Genomic DNA, 5305 nt, shown 5'->3' on the forward strand with positions numbered 1-5305 from the left:
TTCCTTTGGGAGTAAATGAATTTTGAAGTTCTCTTTTGCATGGCTGCCATATGTAAGTGTAGGTTGACTTGTCTGCGACGAATACAGAGCAGTTAATTTATGTAAGTACACACGCGGTATCATTCACTGGTTTATAATTTGGAACCCCATAAGAACTAATCACACTGCACACCAATACCGGCTAATTCATTCAAAGCCATATTAACTCACATTATGCGATACAGTTTTATCTATCTCAATTTAACAAATTTATTTTATTTATTTACTTACTTTTTCATTATGTATTTTGTTTTGCTATGGAATCAGAAAGTTCGGCGAAACGGAGAGATAAGATTTTGGATTGGTGAAGTAAATTTTCGATACAGTGGAGAGAAGATGACTTATAAGTTTATAAGTTTAGTATTTTAACGTTCACGTCAATGAGAGAATGAGAAGTAATATGAGAGTGAGAATAAATTGAAATATCCGAAATAACGCGATTTACCATTATATACCAAGAGCATTGAAAGTGAAACGATTCACGTGTGGTGCGGAGTATTGTCCGGACAACCGTCTGATTGAATTAGACGAAGATCGATGCACTGAAGTGCGGAGTTATCTGCTTTTGGTCAAGCAAAGGTCTACGTCTTATGCGCACCATTAAATCCAGGTGTGCTTTTGGGCCTTTTGCTATGGACTTTGTTGCCCTCCAAATCATATTGATGATGAACATTCTCTAAAGGATCATATTTTGCCATATGAGGCATATCGATGCGGGAACTCCACTAAAAGATCATCATCAAGGGAAACTCTACTAGCCCCAAGCAATGCTTAAGGGGCTCACCGTAAGTAGCGCTTGAGGGACTACTCCAAACAACACTTAAGGGATTTACCTCAAATAATAAATTCATGCAACCAAGAAAATATACATTTCTAAATCAATTAAAAAGTACGAAAGCATTGAAATATCATAAAAGTGTTTACAGTGATTTCTGGTAAACAACCGCTAGTCTTCCAAATTATTAAATATATTTTGGTTACTCGCAGGATCAACTAGATTGATCCTAGGAAATGTGTCGAAGAGTGTCTATCATAATGATTGAAGTCATATTTCTGAGTATTACTTCTACAAGAAATACTTTAATCTAAGGTTTGATGTAAAATAAAATATAAAGTGCAATACAACGAAAGAAATTGCAGAAAGGAATTCGAAAGTAACTTGACTCACTACAACACGCTGGGGCTTTAAAAGCGCTTCAGAAAGCACTCTGGTAGGCCCCCCTATAAGAGCGCTTTTCTGGAAAAAGCGCTCTAGTAGGCCCCCCCTATAAGAGCGCTTTCCTGGAAAAAGCGCTCTGGTAGCCCCCCCCCCCCCCCCTATAAGAGCGCTTTTCCAAAAGCGCTTTCGTATGTTGCGTTTATTTTTTATTTTTTATGCTTTTTTATTATTCTTTGGCAGCGCTTTTACTAAGAAGCGCTTTTGTAGGTGGACCTTTAAGAGCGCTTTTTAAAAGCGCTGTCGTTGCTAAATGAGGTATTTTAATGTGCAGCCTGTAATTTAATCCTCCCAGTCGACCTGTAATATTTTCGACCTGTAATATGTTTTCAACCTGTAATATTTTCGACCTGTAATATATTTTCGACGATATAATTTCAGCCATCAGCAAGACAATATATATACTAATATAATACCATTATAATATCCAAAATTATATATATACATCATTACAACATCAATAATATTATAGTTCAAATCGACACAAATCCTACATGAAAAATTGCTTAATATAAAAGTGACACAAATCCTCTTTGATTTCTTCCAACTTAAGTCTCGGGTACCCAGCAGCACGGAATTCGTCAAGGTACTACAAAACAAAAACATAATATGAATGATATATTTAGTTAAATGTAATAAATTATATGAAATTATCTTAAGTTATAAATTCATACCGTGAGCGGAATCTCTAATTGATTCGCCTGAAGGATTTCTTTCATAAACCTCAAAACAAAGTATCCGCAATCTGAACTGTTTCGCTGTTGCGGACACTACATAGAAAAAAAAATAAGATTTTATAGTTGTCTTGTTTTATCAAGTAGCATAAATATTATAAGCAAAATTGTGAAAAACAATGTACCTGCACTTTGATCCAAGTAATGTTGTTTGATTTAGTCCGGGATACCTGTGCGTCTCGTTGACTTCGGAACACTTGTATTGATCTAATTAACAAATATATAAAAGCATATGTTTAGATCAATCCCACAAATAAGTAAATATATAAATATACATGAATATTTAGAACGATATCCCACTTACAAATCAACGATTTCCTTCATAGCCTGATAATTGGTCCAGTCACCATTTACCGAATTCAGATAATACACGACTTCTCTTATAGGGTTGATAGCAAGCAACAACCAGTACGCTCTATAAATTAAAACAATAGGTTATATGAAAATTTTGCTATACACAAAAGAAACAGAGATTAGATGAACCAAGAATGAGAAACTAACCCTACTGGTCGGGTATTATACGCCCAAAGATGCAGACTTTCTGAATTGCCGGTGGACATGAATATATCGAATAAGAGCTGTCTAACTGATTCTGGTTCCGAAGCAATTGCCATTCCGCTGCAATGGGCGGAAGACACGAAACGGAATCTGTTAGACAATACAGTCTCGCGCAACACTCTGTCATACAACAACCTTAAATAAAAACATAATAAACATTAGATTATTTTCATTGAAATGTGTAAATAAATTATATTGTGGGACTAATTAAATAATATATCGGATGAGTGAATATTACCGGATGTATGAGTGCATATTACCGACGCCTAGTTGTTCATGCGTAAAAATCTCTTCCAAGTCATCAATTGCAATATGTGACTTGAATTCAATACCGAAGACACTTTCATCCATATTGATTTCACGTAAAGCACCATCCTTCAAATCGGACATATCAACCATTGTTGCGAGCGTCGTCCGGTATCGAGGCACAAAAGCACCGCCTTTTTTTGCCGCTATCTTCGGAGGACCAGTGGGTGGTACGCTACGAACTTGCTGCGTCACTTGTTGTGACTCCCGAGCGGATGCCTAAAAATCATATAAGTTAGGTAAAATATAAAATCATGCAGATTTAGATTCAGATTATATATTAACACTTTAAATGTACCTCTTTTAGTGATGCAACAGACTCCTCCTCCTGTAAAATCCCTTTACCCTTAATTGCGGTTTTATAGGAGCAGTCTAAAATTAAAATGTAAAAAATAATTAATAAACGGTTTAGAATTGACATTCGAAAACTAAATGATTCATAATCGTTTTCAATATACCTCATCACTAATGGTAATGAGCTCCGAGGGCCATGCAACAAATGATCCTATTGCATCTCGCAGCAATGTCGTCTCTGAGACCATGTCAGGTACCGGTAGCATCGCATCATGATCTAATACAACATCCACCGATACTTTCAGGTGTCCATCTGGGAGCGGTCTATGGTGAAGTAAATCTCCCAAAGTGTTGTGCACTTTTCCCTTGCCAACTAATCGATAATTCAGTGACGATAAGTATAGTTGGCAAGATGAAATGCCCTAAACCAATAGTAAATATAAAGTCATTATCATTAATAAAATAGAAAAATTTGTAAGGAAAAAAATTTATAATTACCTCGGGAAATTTCCTTTGACAGTTGATACTAGCCTTATCACTAGTTTCTTTCACCGATGAAGTGTTGCACTTTTCTCTCATATACATATCTTTATCTCTTTGCAATTTAGAGACTTGTGCTTGCAATTCCTGCAACTTTTGCAACACTTCTTCATTGGTAAGATTTGATCTTCTCCTAGGACTCTTGTAAAAAGAGGTTGGAGTCACACCATGACCCTTACCCCTCACCCGACCGGGATACTCAGGAGCATCTAGTGCTCTACTAAGTACGCTCCCCTCACCGGTGGATACCGATTGCGACAAGGTCTCCTGTAATTCATTTACATTTCAATAATTATTAGTGGAGATAAAAAATCATTTATATATTAAAAAACATTTGATTTAATTAAAGACACAGTATTATACTTACACATTCAGTATAAACTCTCTGAACATCGGGATCGACAGCTTGATTCTTGCCCACACGAGCTTCCTTCCACAACACATGTACAGGAAGTGAAGTTTCCTCACTTTTAGTCTCCTCTAACTATGCATTGACACAAATGATAAAATCGTCAAATAAAACATGCACATTTAGACAATTAATTAAAACGTATTTCTATTTACTTACAATTTTATCCTCTAAGCGTGCATATCCCAAACGCCCTTTTTTGTATGGATACGCGGGTTTGGATGCTCTCGCACTATTCGTGGCACTCCTTTTCCGAAAATCTTCATCTCTTTGCTTTACAAACTCAGCCCAATCTTTTTCATCAATGAAGATCTCATACTTTTTTGGCCGTCCCGGTGCCTCTTCAAGAAAGTTTCCATCTTTATCCTTAAGATTGGTGTTTGTCAAAAAAGCTTTCCACCCTCTATATCTTTTGTCGGCCAAACTAAGTATGTAGCGTCTACGATCATCTGGTATCTCAAAAGTCCTCTGCAAAAAAACATACGCATAATGTGTTAGTATAAGTAATTTAAACAATTTATCGTCAAGATAATAACAACAATTAACCATATATGATATATACCTGAAGCTAGTCCCAAATCGCTTTTTTTTTCGCATCCAACTCTTCGCTTTTCAGATTCCATTTAGCTACGGAGACCGGAATATGCATACGAACAAGTGTACCAATATAGCTTGTCAACTTTGCAGAATTAGGACCAATTGCTTGTTTTTCAGAATTCCAATCCAAATGGTATACTAATCCTTGGTCTCTATGTCGAATGATTCCCTTCATAATGGTGATGCCTCGTGCAACTTCTTTTGCTTCAATATCAGGTGGAGCATTTGTATCCGGAGCATCTCTTTCTTGAGTATCTCTTTCTTGTGATTTTTCTTGTGAGTTTTCAGGTGGAGCATCTCTATCCGGAGCCATTGAACATGTATCAAACAAACTAAAGCACATTAGTACACTATTAATAAGCTAACAATCTATACAAGTCAAATGGAAGTCAAACCATGCATGTACAAGTAAATCGGAAATGAAATCGGTACAAATCAAAATAAGCGTCAAAAAAGAAAGTTGTCGGAATTGAACGAAATTTACATGGCTATGGTAAAACGTCCCCACGGACTCAAAAATAAAGTCGGTTTTCCGAAATTCAGACCCTAAGCCCGACTTTTGATTACGGGCAGAAGCAAAACCGATAAAAAGACAGTCCCAAAATGTAAAGA

At 36.3% G+C, this 5305-nt stretch overlaps 1 long non-coding RNA gene across 1 annotated transcript; it reads right to left on the minus strand.

The window, feature by feature from the left end:
* Positions 1 to 1668: 1668 nt before the first annotated feature.
* Positions 1669 to 2168, minus strand: LOC131633463 (uncharacterized). The gene is made up of 3 exons (XR_009293327.1): positions 2115 to 2168; positions 1930 to 2025; positions 1669 to 1844 (listed from the first exon to the last, which is right to left on the minus strand). It is a non-coding gene; the product is annotated as an uncharacterized LOC131633463 (long non-coding RNA).
* Between the last annotated feature and the right edge of the window lie 3137 nt (positions 2169 to 5305).

Source organism: Vicia villosa, unplaced genomic scaffold, assembly GCF_029867415.1.
Source record: "Vicia villosa cultivar HV-30 ecotype Madison, WI unplaced genomic scaffold, Vvil1.0 ctg.001125F_1_1, whole genome shotgun sequence".
Taxonomy (NCBI): Eukaryota; Viridiplantae; Streptophyta; class Magnoliopsida; order Fabales; family Fabaceae; genus Vicia; species Vicia villosa.